The sequence below is a fragment of the Canis lupus genome, chromosome 9 (genome assembly GCF_048164855.1).
Source record: "Canis lupus baileyi chromosome 9, mCanLup2.hap1, whole genome shotgun sequence".
NCBI lineage: Eukaryota > Metazoa > Chordata > Mammalia > Carnivora > Canidae > Canis > Canis lupus.
The window spans coordinates 59,814,439-59,835,700 of record NC_132846.1 but is presented as its reverse complement, the minus strand read 5'-3'; positions in this window follow the sequence as shown (position 1 = coordinate 59,835,700).

The following is a 21,262-nucleotide window of genomic DNA, read 5'->3' as shown; positions in this document are numbered from 1 at the left end:
GAATGCACCAAGGGTTGGGAAACACTGGAAAGGATTTTAACACAAGCTTACATAGGGGCAGGATTCAGTGATGATATCGCTACGCACCTCTAATCTCTGACTTTATCTGTTTTTAAACATCTGCCTTCTTTTCTCTTTTACTCCAGACCCCTTGGTCACATTACCACTCTTCTGAGGCACAGGGATTAATTCAGAACTCTTTTGTACACGGTTTGCCTTCAGTCCAGATGAAATTAAACTTCTCTTTAGAGTACTTGAATGGTATTAAACAACCTATGCATGCATTGTGAATCCCAAAATTATCTAGAACTTTGGGCAAGAGAGTATTTACAAGTTTCTTATTGATTTTCCAAGTTGGAATTCATTTTAAGCACTAATATAAAATTGAACTCAATTTCAGGAGGATGAATAAAGTTGAATTAGCTCTGATATTATGTAGCAAATGCAGAAAATTTAAAAGACTGCAATTTTCTATGCCTATTCCAAAATGTGCTTCTACAAATAATAGCCAGATGAATTATATTGAAGAGACAAAAGAAAGTACAGTCAACAGTTAATGTTTGGCAGCAAACTTGATCCGTTTCACATTGTTGAAGATAGTTAACAACATCGAAAGATGTATATTAAGTTCAAGATTTTTGTTTCTCGTTCTAAATTCATATTCAGTGCTCTTAGAAATATTTTACTAAATGAAGAATGTTGTCAAATTTAAGTAAGGAGAGAATTAAGAAAGAGATAATTTGAAGCAGACCAATTGAGAAAGTTATTTGCATGAAATTGTAAAAGAGTCCGTATCTTAAGCACATCAATTTTTTTTTTCCAAGTTTAGTCAGCTAATCTGGGATGAAGTCATGAAGACCAACAATGAATCTTACATATTTGAATAGAGGTCAGATTTTTTATTGAATATCTGACTGAAGAAAGCTGTAGGGGCCACTTTGAAATGACTGTCATTGCTTAGCGAGGTTATATTTTTCTTGGGTGGCTTAGAGGAAGGTTGAAAATGTGATTACAAGGAGCCTCTGGGGGAGCTCAGTGGTTGAGCATCTTTCTTGGGCTCCGGTTGTGATCCTGGGGTTCTGGGAGTCCTGCATTGGGTTCCCTGCATGGAGCCTGCTTCTCCCTCTGCCTGTGTCTCTGCCTCTCTCTGTGTGTCTCTCATTAATAAATAAATTTAAAAAAATTTAAAAAGAAAATTTGATTACTAGACAGCATGGTATACAAATAGGAAAAATGTGGCATCATGTTTGCTCTTCTGAATATGATTCTATGAGAGATATCACATTATGACATATGACTGTCAAATATTTTTGAAGACTGATGCATTTGAGCCTTGCTTTCACAACAAATCCAGGACATGAAGAACAGCACTGAGGGGAATGGTAAACTGTATGATGATGAAGTCTCGTGGGTCACTGAAAACCGTACTTGGGAGAGCAACACAAAGAGGTGCAATCATGAACCTTGGTTGTAATTAAATCCCTGATGGCACATTTTCACGGCATTTATCATGTAAAATATTCTTAGGATTCATTGCAAATTGTCTATGATTTATAGATAGGTTCTTTCTTCTGGTACTGTTCATTGACTTTGCACTTAATAGTGTCATAAAATGTTCACTAAGACATGCTAATATTCCATCTGGAATACCTTAGTTGATCGCACAAGCCTTTATAATACGTGTATAAAATTCAACGCGGTGAATCCATTCCCAATGAATAGGCGTCAGAGCAGGGCCACAGTTCAATGCATCAATAGTTATTACTCACTTCTATTATTTTCTTAACTTTAGGTTAAGAAAAAGTGTATTTGATAATAAAATTCCCGACTCTTATTTAGGCATACATTTTAATTTCAAGTCATGAGTTGCAGATTTACTTTTTACACAGAAGAAATAGCCAACCAGTTGACTCTCTTCTGTGAAGTGAAAAAACGAAATTACCACCTTTTCAGCTGAGAATACATGAGAATAGAAATAATTGATCACTGAGGCTAACTATAGAGTTATTGTTCTCTATTCTAATCAACCTTGACATGTTTCCCTCGACCCTTCACATTTTTTCTTGGGATATTTATAGACACCTAATGTGAAAGTATGGAAATTGTACTAAGTAAGAGGTAAAATATTTAGTCTGGGTCCTGCACAAGTATGTCTTCAAGTGTCATACAATGTTAAGGATAACAACGTACAGATAAAAGGCTTAGGATTATGATGCTCACACTTCTAATAAGATGGCAATGTAACTGTAATTTAAGCAGAAGGCAGCCAGGAAAATGACCCTGGATATTGCTCTTATTTTACTAACCTAAAATAAAATCTAAACCTATATGGGGCACTAGAGAACAAAAATCCAGCTGAGTAAATTTGAAGACCCAATTGGCTTTAATACGTGATTCAGGAATCCACAGCATCTCATCTAACAAAAAGAGGGGAGCCCCAAGGAATTGCACAAAACAGAGAGACGGGTTTTTGTAGGAATAAGGGTGGGGCGAGAAAGTTATAAACAAACAAAAAACAAGGATAAGGATTGTTTCACACTAGGTCATTTTCCCACAGGGGTAAGTGCAGAGGTTCTTACCGTGCAGATTTAGACTCCTGTCCTTTGGGGGATGGACACGACCCTTTTGACAGATTATCTCATTGGTATTTATCAAAAAATTCCTGGCTGACCAGTTAAAACATTTCTGGAGGAGACTGAAGCTGCAATTAGGTTAAGTATTAAGCCCCAGTTTGGTGACTTGGCCTAAGTGACCCCATTTTGGGCCTGTGGTTTTCTTTTTGACAGCTGAAATATTTTCACTACATACCTCTATAGGAATAAGCTTAACACAAATATTCCTGATATTGCTAAGTGTAATTATGTTTCAATGGGCTTTTTGAGTTCCCATATATCCCAAATCTCCGTAGTCACGAAACACGTTATCATGAAATTCTAGCATGCTGAAAATATATTTAGGGAAATTACTTTTTATTTTTGGCTAAATTAAAAAAAAGAGCATAAACAATAACATAACCAATATTGGTCTTATTATGTTATGATTCAATAGAGATAGTTTTAACAGACATTGCCATTATCAAGGACAGAACGCCTTTTCTTCTCATCATTTGCTTAAAGTCTTTTACTTCAATATATATATATCTAAAGCTGCCTGTCAGTGAGATAGCCGGGCTGCTTTCATTAAGTACAGAACCACCAGGCTGACATTTTCAGATTGAATCCATGGGAAATAACTACATTTTAACATTCCCAATTTATTATGTTAGGTTTATAATGGTTACAAGATCATCTTAGCATTATAAAGTTTAGAGAGGAAAAAAAAGCTATCCTCAAGTACTCTATCCTACATAATGCAAAAAGATTTTTTTTTACTCCACATCATTCAACAGTCCAATTATTTTCTCAGTGGAAACCCCCTTTATTGCCTTCCTCACATTGATGTGTCACAGAATATAGGCTTCGCCGTGGGATGGTGCTGTGGTTTTTTCCTTTTTCTTAAATTTGGGTTTAGATAGTTCTTTGCTTCAATATTCCTATAGATAAGCGAACTTCAGAGTTGGAATGTCCAAGTCACATCTGCACCCCAGATATCTGCTTTGAGTTTCTGGCCTATTAGACACGTCACTCTTTATTTGGATGTCACTGCTTAAAGATTCCATGTGGTGTACAACACAAACCATCTTCTTTTCCACTGAGCCCTAATCCTGCTCCAGCTCTTATGTTTTCTATCTCAGTAAATGGAAATATCACCTTCCCAGTGCCCAAGACACCCTCAACCTAAACCTATCACATCTGTTGACATCTTTCATGATCACCATCTCCTCCATCCTAGCTGTTCAATTCCTAATATTTCCTGTGTCCATCTTTTCTCCTTCAGGACACTGGTATTCTCTTAGTTAAGACTCTTCCTCTTGAATGTTTTGTGACAAAATCCTATATGCTCTCTCTGCCTCCATCTTTGCCTCTCTTAAATCCATTTTTAAAAAAGATTTTATTTATTTATTCATGAGAGATACGGAGAGAGAGAGGCAGAGACATAGGCAGAGGGAGAAAGAAGCAGGCTCCTTGTGGGGAGACTGACGTGGGACTGGATCCCAGGACCCCAAGATCATGCCCTGAGCCAAAAGCAGATGCTCAACCACTGAACCACCCAGGTGCCTCTCTTAAATCCATTTTTAAATCTTCAGCCACGGTGAACTTTAAAGTCAGCAGTTGGCAAACTATGGCCAAGGGCCAAATTCAGCCAGTTACCCTTTTGGTAAATAGGATTTCATTGCAATACAGCATGCTCATTTGCTTAGATCATATCTATGCTGCCTTTATGCTACAAAGAAAGTGAAGCAAAGGGTTCAAGGAGCCGAAAGTATTTACTGTCTACTTTTTACAGAATAATTGTGCTAACTCCTAACCAATATCAAATAGTTCCCCAACGTACATGCTTTCAAAGGTTTTCCATCATCCCCAGGGGAGAAATCCCACACCAGTCTTCAAGTTCATCTCTCACAACTCCCTGATGTAAACTGATGTCCCAAACATACTATACCCAACAGTCCTTACCTCAGAGTCTCTGGTCACTATTATGAGCTTCGTGAACTATCTCTCACCTTCTACAGCTTGATATCAACATTTCTGTTGGTGGACAAGATCCCTTGACCCTGGAAGTCTGAGGTATACATCCCTTTATACATAAACCCAGAACTTTCTAGACTTGCCCCTATCAAAGGGGCATATATACATACTGCAATCTACTTACCTGCTATTCTTGCCTCCCAGCTCAACTGCCTCTCAAAACACTAATAGTGTGTGAATTTATTCTTAAACCTTTTCTACAATCAATTTTATAATTCTTAGTCTTAAAGTATCTTAGTTTCAATATGTTGAATGCATACTAATATCATACTAAGATGTAGATCCACTGGGGTGACTAGATAGCAATGTCAGTTAACATCCGACTCTTGGTTTTAGCTCCGGTACACGATCTCATTGATGGTCTTGAGACTGAGCCTGGGAGTCGGCTCTGTGCTCAGCTTGCATCTCTTTCTTGCACTCTCTCTCTAAAATAAATAAATAAAATAAATAAATAAATAAATAAATAAATAAATAAATAAATAAATGTTAAAAAAAAAAGATATAGATCTGCTTTGTAGTTGTTAATCAAGTGCAAAAGCAAATAGTATTGTAAAATATTTGAAAAATACTTAGCGGCTCATAAAGTGTCTTCCCATATATTTTCTCATTGAGTTGATTCTCAGAAACAGCTCTGCGGTGCCAATCCTCTCTAGTCATTCATATGCAACATCCAGCTTTGTGGAATGATTAAAAATGACTCAGAAAATTGATACACAATTCTTGTAACACATGAATTCAGAACATGGATTATAATCAAAATATATTGTAATGAAAGTTAGTGAGAACTAATTCAGCAGCATCAGATTCTCTTATTTGCTTGAAATTGATCCCAGGGTCCATTTTCTTTTAATTCTACCTCTAATTCAATCTCCTGCTGTTCCTAGATATGTTTTATTCTTCTGTTTGAAGGTGGGAAATTCATTGTTTTACTCTATTATTTTCCTTGAATACTAAAGCCTATCAGTATATTTTTCTCTAAGATCTAACTCTTTGGAAATAAAAACTTTGTTCTACCTTTGAACACATACATTTTACTTTTTAATTTTCTCCCTTGATCTGGATGTGAGAGGGTATTTGCATTCAGCTCAAAATCATGTAAAGATATTTGCTTTTATCTAATATTGTCTACTTGTGAACATTAACTTAAATAAATTTGAGTTCAGAACATATTATTATGAACACTCTAGTTTTTATCACACTAGAACATTGGTTATAAAATTTAGAAGATTAAGGATTATCACCTTATAAACTTTTTAGAAATGCTGATTCCAGCACCCCAACACCAAATATTCTGATCACTATGTCCAATATTGGGTCTTTAATTCTTATCAAGTATTACAATAATTCTGATGCAGGTGGTCCAGGGCGACCCTTTGAGAAACATTGAATAAAACCAAGGTTTTGCTGAAAACTTCGTGTGTCCATTCAATTAGGTTTAGAGTGCATGTGTGACATTATTTGAATTTCTTACCTCTGAAAATCAGCGCAATTGGCTTCCAACAAATGGAAAGAGATAAACCAGGAATCAAAGATGGTAAACCTTATCAAAATGAGAGCTAAATAATTCAGTGGAGGCTGATTCTTCACCCACATCCCATCAGATTCAAACAAGTCTTATGCTATGACTATTGACAGCTACAGCTTAGTCCCCACTCTTCCTTTGCTAACTTTAATGTACATTTATCTTTTTTGTATATTTTAATTCTGACGTGTTTCCAATACACAAATAATTTGTTTGTTATGGACCAAATAAGAAAAGAAATAAAATTCAAATAAACTAACAAACAAAAACCAAGTCACTTAAAATCCCTCTATCCAAAGCTAGCAACTCATATTTTGTATATGTTTTCTGGTGTGCATGTATTCATTGAAATTACCTGGAAAACTAGCTTAATAGATTATCCCTGTTCCTATGGGGAATATCCCTTTTTGCAATATCAGTCTTTGGTTTTAGTAAAAAAAATGTTTAGATGGAAGTGATGACATGTCCATTTAAACCAGTTTAAGATAAAGGAAAATTACAGGGTCACAGAACCATTTTATGGTATGAAACTTGCTTGGAGAACAGTGGATCCACATCTTCAAGAATATCCACATCTGGCTTTCTCCACCACCCTCTGTTGGCAGAGAGGGTGCTTTTCATTGGTTTGAGTCCCAGGCAGGCTCCTTCATTGCAGACCGATTCCATTTCTCAGTTCCAGAGAGAAGTATGTGATGGAACGCGCTCCCATGATTGTTGCCAGTGACTTTTATTTAATTTTTAAAATATTTTATTTATTTATTCATGAGAGACACAGAAAGAGGCAGAGAGGCAGAGAGAGGCACAGGGAGGAAAAGCTAGCTCCATGCAAGGAGCCCAATGTGGGACTCGATCCCAGGACCCCAGGATCATGCCCTGAGCCAAAGGTAGATGCTCAACCACTGAGCCACTCAGGCATTCCTATTGTCAGTGACTTTTATTGAAGATAAAGACACACTACCTCAGGTAGAGTCCCTGAGCTAGCTGAGTGGAAGATTGTAACTTCAGTGAAGGAAAAGCAGAGCAAAAGAAAGCCAGAAAACTGGAGAGCTGGACGTGATTATCCTTGAGGCCACTGTACCTGAGGCAACTTCATTCCATGACTTTTTCTGTTTTATGATCCCATAAATTTCCTTTTAACTCCATCTAGTCTGACATATTGTATCACTTCCAACCAAAAAGGTCCTCATTCATGAATTTTATATTTGCAAATTGGTCTACTTGCTGAGATTTATTTGTGACCCTGGGATCAATACGCATGGTACTTTCCTGGTCATCTGTGGACACGCCACCATGTAAGAGAAATTCCTTATCTTACACATATGTTCCCATTTGGAATCAACAAGATGACATTCTGTCTTCTTATTTCAGCTTTCATACTGTAAACAAGTGTCCTTTTTGTGGTTGATTTATTGTCACTTCACATTTTTGTGTGTTTTGTTTTTGTGGGTAATTTCTTTATTTGAAATAACCCTCATGCATGGTGTTGAAGTACTTGTCCAGCCTACTTAAGTGCAAGAAGTTTGTAGTGCATCTTATAGAGAAAATATGTGTGTTATATATGCTTTGTTCAGGCATAAGTTATAGCACTGGTAGTCAGTGACTTTGGTTAATACATGAATAATATGTATTAAATAAGATACCCCTTTTTTAGGGTTTTTATTTATTTATTTGAGAGAAAGAGCATCAATGAGGGGAAGGAGCAGAAGGAGGGTGAGAAGCAGACTCCCCGCAGAGTAGGGAGCTTGATGTGGGGCAGGGCTAGATCCCAGGACCCAGAGATCATGACCTGGGTTGAAGGAAGACACTTAACCAACCGAGCCACTCAGGCACCCCTAAATAAGGTGTTCCTTAAAGAGGAACATACATAAAACAAGATTATATATTTATATATAGAGAGAGGTTAATAAAAATCTTTGACTGGGGTTTGCAGGAATCTCCCTCTGCATTTCCTCCAGAAGAAGCAGTTCTGTATTTGATAATTCAGCACTTGGAATAACTTTATCAAGAACACAGCTTCTATGAATAATAAAAATTGAGTGCATATATAAGATACTGTAAGTACTGTTTTGCAACCTTTTATGTTATGTAATACTATAAGTATTAATACTTTTGGATAGTACTTAATATTTCATTACTTAACACTATAAAAAAAGACCAAGTGGTTGTATGTGTTTGTATGTGTGCACATGAGTTTCTGTACATGTTTCTTTGTGAATCTTTGTGAGTACCAGGAGCCCAGTATATGTGTGTTTTATTTGCTTGTTTGCTTTTTCCACCGAAGTGTACACTATTCCTGCTTGGTGAGACCTAGAGGTTTCTGTTAGAGAGCTTTACTTTGGTTTATTGATTAGTAAGTGATTTTATACATAAAGCAAAGTAATTCTTTGTCAGACAGGTTGTAAATAATTTTCTGACTTACTTATTTGCCCTCTAACATGGTTTATATTTTCCTGGCATTAAATAATTTTTGAATATGTATGTAATCAAATACATCAATATTTGCCTTAATTTCTACCTCTGAAGCTTTGTTTAGAAAGCATTTTACCAACCTTCAAATTTCTGTTCTGTTTTTAATACTTATTCCAGTTTTCCAGAGCTATTATTAATGTATGTTTTCTTATGTGTTTTTCTGCTGTATCAATGGGATTTGGAGGCAGAGAGAGAGAAGGTTAATTCATGTGCTTAGCTGGGCCTCTTAGAGGGCAAGTCTCAACACTATTTCTATTTTAACTTGTGCAATGATGAATAATGTTACAGTTTCCTCATTACTGAAACATTATTGCATTTCTGGAATATATTCAAACTCATGATGATATTATTTTAATACTATGTTGGATTCAGTTTACTAATCTGTTTTAGGATTTTTATATCTATATTCAGGTAAGACAGATACATATAAACACACACTAAGACTTTTGGGTGGGACTGTTTGCAGAGTGCTGGAATTTTTTGTTCTTCAATGTTTAGGAAGGATTACCTGTGATGTTGTCCAGATCTGACACCATTTTAAGGAGTTCTTAATATATACATTTGTGTATATATTATATATACATAAACATTATATTTTATACATGTGTATGTATAAATATATGTATGTATTAATATATTAATATATTTATAAAATTATATTGTATAATATATAATACATGTGTATATGTATACATATATAAAATATATACACAAATATATGATATATATACATGCAATTATTTAATAATTATCTAATAAGGGTTTCAGAATTAATTTTGATATGCTTTTTAAGATTTTTTTGAAAATTAAACATTTTATTAATATTTATGTTGATTAGCATTAAAAAGCCACTTTTCTCATTCAAAATTTTTAACAACTTGATTTAGATAAGAGCTTGACTTTTCATAGTTGTTTTAAAAATTATTTCCAAGTTTATATGTTTTTGTCATCAATGAAATTTGATTTAACAACCACTTGTCTAACACATACCATGTGCCAGAATATTTCAGCACTTAATATTAATTTAATTACCTCTATAAGCCTGTGACATAATTTCTTTTATTATTCGCACTTGCTGGATGAAAAATATGAGGCACAGAGAGATTAAGTAATTTACCTAAACTCACACAGCTAGAAAATGGAAGAGCCAGGAGTGAAACCAAGCTGTTTGCCTCTAGAGTGTTTTATGTTTTAGCCATGACGCTCTGTTGAAAGGAAGAACACTTTTCAGAGCGATCATTGAAAACTGCACCCAGAGCTTTCATACATATACGAAAGCGTCTTCTTTAACACCCCCTCTCAGAAATAGTTCTGTTTACCTAAATTTCTGAAAGGCAGCTCTCTACCTGTTTAAACTATCTATTCCCAGGTGATAAATATTCCAAGGTAACAAAAAAAAAATAAAAATAAAAGAACAGGAAGAAAATAATGAATTGGGGGAGCAGCACCACTCACACAGAGAAAATTGCTTTTATTGGTAATACCCCAGGCAGCAGCAGTTAGGAACCCAGTGACCTCAAGTGCCACAGAGCCATTAAAAGTAATGAGGTGTGAGCTTAAGCCAATGGCTGATAAAAAGGCAATGTCTTCTCAGGGGCTCGAGCTGTAACATCCAACATTAATGTATTAGTATCAGTAGATGAAACATGACGAGTACTAAGACTCATTTGCATAATGGATGAAGCCTGGGAAGCAGTTCCAGATGGCTGATGAGCACCTGGAGCCAAGAGGAGAATTTTTTTTTTTTTTTTTTTAAGACTCAGTATACAAAGGTCTGGCGTATTAAGACACAGGTAACTAAAAAACCTAGAACAAATGTAAGAAACTATGGACTGCTGGATGATGCACTTCTCTTCAATCCAAAATCAAATTAGATAAAACTTTCCTGTAGAGCCCAAATATGCCATCCAGCGGCCTTGCCTGGACTGACGCACTCCATCTCTCAAATCATCCTCATCGCCTAAGAAAACGGGTAATAAATTGGTTGGGTAAACTTTGAGTAAACTTATTCAAATCTCGATGCAGATGTCTAAATGACTTATTTGACTATGTTTTGTGCAATTTCTCAATTGTGCCAGTATTTGAATGAAAATCATACAGTGTATTCAATTTACTAGACGCAGCCTGGCTTGTGGGGAAAGAAATCCTTTCTGGGGAGTAAATGTGACTTGATTTAGTTCCTATACAAGTTTCTCTCTAAGTAGAGGAAATGATCTAACATCAATTATGTGTGTGTGTGAGAGAGAGTGTATGTGTGTGTGATGTTAGTTCCTTAGGTCTCTAATTATGATAGTTGTGATTTATCTCTTTATTGAAATTTCTGTACAGGCATACTTCACAGATATTTACAAGTTTGATTCCGGACCTCTGCAATAAAGCTAATATTGCAATAAAGTGAGTCCAATGATTTTGTTGTTGTTACTTTCCCAGGGCACATATATGTTTACACTCTACCATAGTCTATTAAGTATGCAATCGTATTGTATCTAAAATAATGATGTTCATACCTTAATTAAAAAATATATTTTATTGCTAAAAAGTGCTAGCCATTTTCCAGGCTTTTAAGTGACTCATGATCCCAGATCATCATAACAAATATAATAACAGAGAAGCTTGAAATATTTCAAGAATTATCAAAATGTGACATTGAGGCGAGACATAAGCAAATGATGTTGGGAAAATGGTGCCACTAGACTTGCTTGATGCAAGTTTGCTTTAATTTTGAAGAACAAAGTATCCTGGAAGCTCCATAAAACAAAGTGCAATAGATCATGTTTTACCTATACTACAAACACATAGGGTTGGGTGTAATATGTTCTAATGTAACATATTATACAAGTTCTGAGCTACCACTGGATAAAAGCATAAAGCTTATAGCATATCATCCCAGACCACCTCCCGGCTGGGGACACTGTCCACTGTGGACAGACCCACCTACACCACCTACTCACCTTCAGCCTTTTACCCTTAAGCAATGCAACACCACATTAAATAATGCCCTCTTCCCCTTCAGAAATTTGCCTCACCCAGGCCATCTCAGTCCATTCATGGCACTGATATCCTCATACTATCCCCCTTAAACTCAGTTTGAATCTTTTTTATATTTCCTACTTTGCTTCTCTTTAAAGGTAATAATATTATTCTCAGTTTCTCACCAGTAGTGAGAAGTATAGCTAGGAGACTAGAATTGAAGTTGTGATATTTTAAAACCTACAAGAATTCTATCCCACTTATCTCACAAATAAAGAGATGAGGAACTCTTTCAACTTAAAAAATGACTCTTTCAGGCTGATTTCACTCTCCCTCATTAGTGGGAAATTGTTTCATAGTTTGATGGTCTTTTTGCCCATGACATGACCTTGCCAATTTGGTCATGATCTATCTCCCTTTTGTACTTCATTTGGGTTGCCCTTTGTGGTAGCCAGCCTCACTTTGCTAGAGCCCACTGTATATACGATTAAAGTGATTCATTTGTTCCAAATCAATGAGGAGTCAGGTAGCATAAATTGAATTACATACTTTAGCTCAAGGAATGAAATAAAACAATTGCAAGAAATTTTAGGCACATGGTCACTCCATGGGGCAAATCAGGACTGGAGTAATCTTTAGAATGATACCATAAAGACCACGGTGTTCTCCTGGGAATGAGTCCATTTCTTCCCAAGTAATTTCCACATTGAGAAAATACTCTGGTCAGACATATATTTGGATATTCAACTGAACAGATTAGAGATGGAAATTTATTTCATAATGTACCTATAACCTCATTTCTTAACTGATATATTAATACTTTGCATCCATACCTTGTGTTATTGAAGCCTCTGTCCTCTGGCTTTAATATGCACCACTGAGCATGCTATCAACCCTGCAGCCACATTACTTTTGTCACTTAAATGGTCATAGTGTCACACCTGAAGGCTGAATGATCTACCCAGAGTACATTGCTTGTGATTTCAGACCTGGGACAGGAACTTGTATCTTCTCATTCTAAGTCCAATGACTTTTCCACAGTCAATTCATGACGTTTTTGTTAGAGCCAACACCAGTGCATAGCACCACAGTGCGGTGGGTGGAAGGGTAGAGGTCAACAGCTAAGGTACTGGTGGAATTCTTTATTTTTAAAAGATATTTTATTTATTTATTCATGAGAGACACACAGAAAGAGGCAGAGACACAGGCAGAAGGAGAAGCAGCCCGATGCGGGACTCGATCCCAGGACCCTATGGGATCATGCCGTGAGCCAAAGTCAGATGCTCCACCCCTGAGCCACCCAAGTGCCCTGGTGGAATTCTTTAGAAGGTAGGTACACAAACAGGATTAATGAAAATAATGGGGGTTTCCTCATGCTGTATTAGGAGGACATGCTAAATTAAAACTGGTAGTTAAGTCTAAACATGTAGTTAGCCAGACATCTGAAAAAAAGTTTTATAATCATTTTCACTAATTATTATTTGTGAGAAAAAAAAACCACACTCGTTTGTTTCCTCTAAATACTATGCTTCAACTTCTGACACCAGGTGAGTGGCAATTCTGTGATGCCAGCTGGGTGTCCTACAACTCCACTTAAATTTGACGCCATCTACCTGGAGACAGCCACAAATTCCATGAGTTAAGGGCTCAGCGCCATGACAATGCCCCTACTTCAGACTCTAACTGCAAGTTCAGCTTGTTACCCGTGCTTCTGACTGCTTGGCTATAAACTGGAAGTTCCCATGACCCTTGCTTAGGTTTGATTACTTTGCTAGAATGGTTCGCAGACCTCAGGAAAATAATTTATTTACTAGATTACCAGTTTATTACGAAGGACATTAAAGGATACAAATAAAAAACCAGATGAAGGAATAGATAGGGTAAGGTCTGGATGAGAATCCTGAACACAGGAGCTTTTATCTCCTTGGGTTTGGGATTTACCATCCTCATGTCACATGGATGCATTCTTGTTTACGAACCCAAAGCTCTCCATACTCCATCCCTTTTGGATTTGTATGGAAGCTTCATTATGTAGTCATGGTTGATTAAATCACTGAGCATTGCGGATTGAGTCGATTTCCATCCCTTCTCCCTTCCAGGGAGGTTGAGGGTGGGCGGAAAGTTTCAACACTGATGAGAAGGATGAGTCTTCTGGCAACCTATGCCTATTTTTAAGGGCTTTCCAAAAGTCACTTCATTAACATAAGCTGAAGTGTGGTTGAAAGGGACTTGTTATGAATAATAAAGTACACTCATTTCACCTTAATCACCCCGAAACTATTTCAGGAACTCAGAACAAAACTATTAGAAGAAAAGATGCCCCTACAGCTCTCATGTAGAGAATTACAAGGGTTTCAGGAGCTATATGCCACAAACAGGAGATGAAAGATGAAACTATGTATTTCTTATTAGATCACAACACTGCAGTGATGAATGCTGAATTAAAATGAACCTCGTTTTTCGAATAAGGCAGTATATGAAAAATGTGGCTTGAAATTTATAATCCCTCTCCTTATGATTCTCGTTATTCAAAAGGAAGTTATATATCTAATAGCCCCCCTTCATCTATAGAGGATTCATCCCAACACCCCCACTGGTGCCTGAAACTGAAGACAGTACTAAATTCTATTTATACTATGTTTGTTTCTTTACATACATACCTATGATGAAGTATAATGTATAAATCAGCACAGTACGACTAACCACAACAATAATAAAAATACAACAGTTATAACAATATATTGTGTTATATAGGTCATATCAATGCAGCCTTAAAAAATAACTTCTTGTACTGTACTCACCCTTCTTGTGATCTAATATGAGACAATAAAATGCCTAAGTGATGAGATGAAGTGAGGTGAATGAGGCAGGCATTTTGACAGTGTTAGGCTTCTCTTCACCTTCTGAGGATACATCTGAAGGAGAATCATCTGTCCCCAACTGCAGTTGATTGCAGGCAACTGAAACCCTGGAAGGGGAAGCTGCACATAAAGGCAGACCACTGTGTGTATATTCTGAATCTTTCCTTCTTGATCATAATCCACCTCTTTTTCCTTATAGCATCTATAATATAGATACAGTTTTGTATATTAAACAGCAATCATAAGAGGGTAACACAACCTAAGATAACCATTTTGCAATCCGTGTAACAACAATGTATTTTCATACCATATGGAAAGTCACATAACCTGCTTCTTTAACTTGTCACTATGGTCCCACATTCAGGTTTCTCAGGCTGGTATTAGTGAAGCGCAAACACTAATAAGTGTTGCTTGGATAGAGGTAACTCAAATATGGTAAAAAATCATGAGTTGAATCAGATTTGACTGGTTTTGTTGTAAAATGTTTTTAAGGTTTATTTGTTTGCTTGTTTGTTAGTTTATTTGAGGGAGAGAGGAAGAGAGAATCTGAAGCACTCTACACTAAGTGTGGAGCTGGATGTAGGGCTAGTTCCCACGACCCTGAGATCATGACCTGAAATGAAACCAAGAGTCCATCGCTCAAGCGAAGGAGTCACCCAGGCACCCCTCATTGCAGAACTTCTAAGAATTGTGTGTACTAATGTACATTATGCTTATGTATCAGGCTCCAGAAAGAGGCAGAGCATTTCTTTCTTTTTCTTAAGATCAATTAATTGTATATGAATGTGTACACACATGCATATGTGTTTATTTCTTTATAATGTCTCTAAACAAAGTAGTTATGTTACAGGTTGAAGCAAATGGTGCATAGCATAGAAATAGCTCTAATACGGTTGTGCTTATGGAAGTACTCTGGCAGAGCACAGAACCTATGTTCCCCATAAATAAAATTGAATGTCCAAACACCAAGCTTAAAGGTAAAGTTTATCTGTTCAGTTGTATGGCTGTGTGGCTTCCAGCAAATTTGGGATGATAATTGATCTTACACAAGTGAGCCCTAATGCCCATAGGTCAACCTGAACTGTAATACCTGTGGACAATTCTTTGTGAATCAGGACCATTATCATGAGCATTTTAATCTAAATTCTAACATGTGACTGTCAATACTTGACACAGATTGCCTCATGCCAGATAAAGCTTGTCTTCATCTAAGTTTCAAGCAGAAAATTGCTATTACCTTGATATTTGGATATTTACTCTGTTGTTAACTGAAGCTCATTAAGAGGCTTTAAGCTCAAAGAAAGAAAGAAGACCAAAAGGAGACACAATGGTCTCTACCTTTTATTGATCCGTCATTAAAATGAAAGCCGTGCAGAATGTAAAACTGAACAAGATAAAGTCCCTGCCCTCAATTTGCTTTTGATCAAGTAATAGCCAAGTTATAAGAAATGGAAGCAGGATAAGTGAGTGCCTTTCTCTCTACTATGGGACTCCACAATCACAGTCTCATTTTGCTGTCACAGTGGTGCAGGGAAGGAGCAAATGGGTGGAAAGGGAGAGAAAAATCACTTAGGTTGACACTCACACTAAAGCATACATAAGCAGTGCCTACATATAGTCAAATCAGCACATTTTTCTACCTTGAGACCCAGTTCCAGATCAGATGAGAGAAAAATTAGCATTGCTCTTCTCTTCTTCCACTTTGTTTTGTAAGAATACCTGCCAGGCATTTTAATATGATTTCTCAGTACATTATTGAGAGATGAGTGCACAAAATTATAACGTGTGATTTTATAGCATCTCTACTTTTAGGAATAGGAGCAGAAGGAGAACAGAAATTTATTTAGACAAAATGAGAGCATTTATTTGTATATAATGCAATAACCAGGTGAAATGCCTATAACAGTCTGAAATCCAACAGGTACAGAGGCAGATTTTCTTTTGTAAAATAGTTCTATAAAAAAGAATTGCACTTGCACTTGATTTTATTTGATTAACAATCAATATTGAAGACAGTCACTGAGATTAATGTTTAAAAGAAAATGTTTAAGAGATTTATGTTTAAGGCTAAGTTTAAAAGGAGATAATTCCACTCAAAACGGCATCAAAATGATAGCATATGTCAGAATATCTTTGGTAAAAGAAGTGCAAGACTTGTACATTAAAAATCACAAACTATTCTTGAGTGAAACCATCCCCCACAAGAATTATCCAGCTCGAAATGTCAATAGTTGAGGAAAAGAGATGAGAAGCACTGCTCCAGGAGGTGATCTTTGAGTGAAGACTTGTGCGATACAGAGCCAGTCATGCAAATATCTAGTAGAAGAATAATTCTTCTTCTAATTCAGGTAAAGGAACAGAAATTACAAAAGCTCTGAGATGGAAAAGGCGCCCAGTATCCATAAAGGGCAGAAAGATTGCTAGTCTGGCTGGAATGCAACAAGAACTGAAAATAAAGGACCAGATAATGTCAAGGAAGAATGTAGGAACCAGATTCAAAATAACTTTACATATGAGATAGAGTCATGTATGGAATTTTAATATGGTTGAGTAGATTTTTCAACCGGCTGAATGAAATTCAAACACACAGAGCATTCGCCACTTGGAGGACTGCCAGCTCCATTGCTCTTTCCTTGGCTTGGCCCCCTTAGCATTTTTATCATTGACTCCGATAAGGACAAAGAAGGCCTGTTATCAAATCTGTGCCTGACAACAAGCTCAAGCAGATAACTCATACCAGGGATGACAGAATCAGGATTCTAAAGCATCTTGACAGGCTGAAACAGTGGGTTGAGCTTCAGAAGTGACATTTAATAAAGATAAATGCAATATTCTGCAGCGGGGTCAGAAAACATATGGTTCAAAAGAGTCAGGGAGAGGCAAGTCTGAACAATAGCATGGGTTAAAATGTTAGAGGCATTCTTGCCAGGTCTTAGATTCACATGAGCCAGCACTGAGTCACCAATGAAGTCAACGTGGACCTCAGACACATTGATCAAAGAACTCTGTCCACAACCGAGGAGACCTCAATCCATATCTGCAACCCTACTGCTAGACCATGCTTTCAGAAGGAAGTCCACAAACCCAGGTGTGGCAAAAGGTCAAAAAAAAAAAAATGAGGAAGATGGATCCTGAAATAGATACACATTTCACTTATATGATTCACATATTGGAAGGTCAGTAGTCTACTTGAGGAATTAGGTTACTGGGGGACAAGTTTGAATGTCCCTCAGTAGAAGGAAACTATATGTTGTCATTTCAAGCGAACATTGAGAGAAATTACCTACAATAATAGTGGCCCCCAAATTCAGTGGGCAGCTCTTCAATATGGTGAGTTTCACCTCACCAGAAGTTTGCAAGCAGAGACTGAGGAAATGTGTTTAAGAATTTCTAAGGAATCTGGGGCACTGGAGTGGCTCAGTGTTGAGCATCTGCCTTTGGCCCAGGGTGTGATCCTGGGGTCCTGGGATCGAGTCCTGTATCAGTCTTCCTGCGAGGAGCCTGCTTCTCCCTCTGCCTATGTATCTGCCTCTCTCTATGGGTCTCTCATGAATACATAAATAAAATCTCAAAAAAAAAAAAATTCTAAGAAATCCATGCAGGAACACTAGATTTGGGAGTCTGCTTTCAGTTTCCAAGATTTTATTATTTAGTACTTTGGTTACAAAAGTTGAAATGCCTTTTTATTATTTATACCTCAGTCTTTTCACCCATATGCAGGCAAAAATGCATTTTGTAAAAAAAAGGTTAAATGCAAACAAATGTATAGTAGCCAGGGTTCAGCAAGATTTTGAAACAAATTATTTTTCTCAAGTCTTTTGGGATTTGAACAGATCAAAAAATGTCTATCTTCAAAGACTCCTTTTTTAAGTGGGGCCAATGCCTCCTATCCACGTTCTGGTCCTATTCTAACCAGTAGTGTTTAAATAATTTGATTTTAAATCAGTACTATGCACCCAGAATCCAACACCTGAACCAGAAAGAGTGAGTTGGTTGCTTTCACCAGTGAGTGGAAAAAGACCTTCATTGGTCAATTGCAACAGAATCACCTGGGAACCACAGTCCCTTCTAATGTATAGGTAAACACCAGGGCCATGGGTGTGAATTAGACACTTAAGCGTGCCTATTAGCAATTATAGCCACCCACATCCTTTGGTAGAAGGTGAAAAACATTAGAGTTGAAATTAGCTCCAAGAATATTTGGTCTTGTTTAATTTTACTTTCATTACTGTGACTATTAGGAGTTTAAGCTTAGAAAGGAAAGAAAAAGAGAAAGAAGAAGAAAGAAAGAGAAAGAAAGAAAGAAAGAAAGAAAGAAAGAAAGAAAGAAAGAAAGAAAGAAAGAAAGAAAGAAAGAAAGAAAGAAAGAAAGAAAGAAAGAAAGAAAGAAAGAAAGAAAGAAAGAAAGAAAGAAAGAAAGAAAGAAAGAAAGAAAGAAAGAAAGAAAGAAAGAAAGAAAGAAAGAAAGAAAGAAAGAAAGAAAGAAAGAAAGAAAGAAAGAAAGGAAGGAAGGAAGGAAGGAAAGAGAGAGAGAAAGAAAGAAGAAAGAGAAAGAAAGAAGAAAGAGAGAAAGAAAAGAAAGAGAGAAAGAAAGAAAGAAAGAAAAAGAAAGAAAGAAAGAAAGAAAGAAAAGAAAGAAAGAAAAGAAAGAAAAGAAAGAAAGAAAGAAAGAAAGAAAGAAAGAAAGAAAGAAAGAAAGAAAGAAAGAAAGAAAGAAAGAAAAGAAAAGAAAAGAAAATAGGTAGAAGAGCCTGAGTCATAATAATATTCTTCTCACTTAAAGGAGAGTAAGGGAGGCCAACAGCAGTTCTTCATTGCAGTTCCTTTAAACCTGGCTTTTTTTTTTTTTTTTTTCAATCACACCAAGGATTTACTTATGTTTTTTTTTTTATCCTGCAGCAAAGATGTTTTGTCTGTAGTCTTCCAGGACTTTTCCATCTTTTCCATTCTGATGCACTAGATTTCCAGTATATGTGCATTTTCTGTGGATTTTTTTTTTTTTATGAGTGAATTCTTCACATCAGTTTTGTTACTTGGTTGGATCTTAGGAAGTTGTTATTTATTTTTAAGCCAATAAATATTCCATCACAATAAACTCTTTGAGTGAAATTAGGTTTTATACTCATACTAAGTACAGATAATATATTGGCTCGATTTCCCAAACAGTGTCACGAAGGCTGCCAGAACCTATCACACATGCTTTTTGCAACTATAATATGATGGCCTCAATTAATTGATTTTTACTTAAAAAACTTTGTGTCTCTTCTAATTTTTCTTTTAGAAATAAAAAATAAGTTGTGAAGCTAAAATTAAATAAGTATAAATCAGGATTTATCACATAATTGAATTCACAGTTTCAACATTACACTTTTCCAAAAAGCCTTGCATGAATGCCCCTTATACTTCTAATTTCTTAACTGCAATAACATACTCAGCCTCTATGTGTGTTGACGGTACAAAGATAATGGGGAACATGCTATTTTCTAGGCTTCATCCTCAAGGACAATTAACATCCATCAGAATAACTATATAAAATAGAATTATCTTCATATATAAAAATTCTAGTTGAGACTAAAAATCCACAAAAAGAAATGCACAGGAAAATTGTCAAAATATTTCCAGGTTTATGAGGACTCTGCCTTATATTTCAGAATTCTTCTAAAATATTGTTAAATAAAGGGGCGCCTGGGTGGCTCAATGGATTTTAAGTGTTTGGCTCTTGGTTTCAGCTCAGGTCATGATCTCAGGGTCATGAGATGGAGCTCTGTACTGGGCATGGAGCCTGCTTAAGATTCTCTCTCACCTTCTCCCCCTGTCCCTCTCCCCCATAAAATAAAATTTTAAAAATTATAAAAAGAAAAAAAGAACTCCAGTCATATTAGATGAGGAGCCCACCCTACTCCAGGATGACCTCATCTGGGCTTATTAATATATCTGTAACAATGCTATTTATAAATAAGGTCACATTCTGAGGTACTGGGGGTGAGGACTTCGATATGTAAATTTTGGGGAATACAAATGAGGCTAAAACAGTTAATTTCCACTCTTTATAAGAATAGATACCTGCTTCCTCAGCCTTCTTGAAGCTGACATGAGCAAGTAGGTGGTGAGCTCTGCAAAGTATTGTTATGGGTACAAAAAAAGAGAGCAGGATAAAGAAAGTTGGAGTCTCTCTTGTTGCTTTCATTCTTTGCAGTTGGAAGACACAATGCATTGAGATGCCAGAGCTCTCTTACTACCATGAAGAGAACTATCACTGTAAAAGTCTAAGCAAAATATGGAAAGTGCTAGAGCCTGAGGAGCAGTGAGAAACCAACCCTGGGATGTCAGACATTTAGGCTTTCATTATGTGATACGAATATACATAATTAGCACTTTAATATTTCATACATATAGTATTTCAGCCCCCTTTATTTGAATATTAAAAATATATGAAATAATGCACTTTTGATATAAGTATCTTCAACAACTTTTCCTGGAATTATTAACCTTTCTGCTCTGCCATGTAGATCCTTACTTACCTCTTCTAGGGTGTATTTGTTGTCCTATCCAACATGAAGTCTGTACATAAACTCTCATTAAGGTTCCATTCTTCTTTGCCCCATTACTTCTGTCTCAATATTGACTTTCTACCATTATCTGTATGTCACTTCTTACCACTGGACTGTGGGACATCTCAGAGCCTGACTGAGGAGACCCACTTAGAATTCACTGCAGTTAATGTCACAGCATTGTCATAATTGGCCTCTTATTTCATTTATTCCTTCAAGCATCCTCCATTTGAATTCTTATCATTTGTCCTTTAAAGTTCA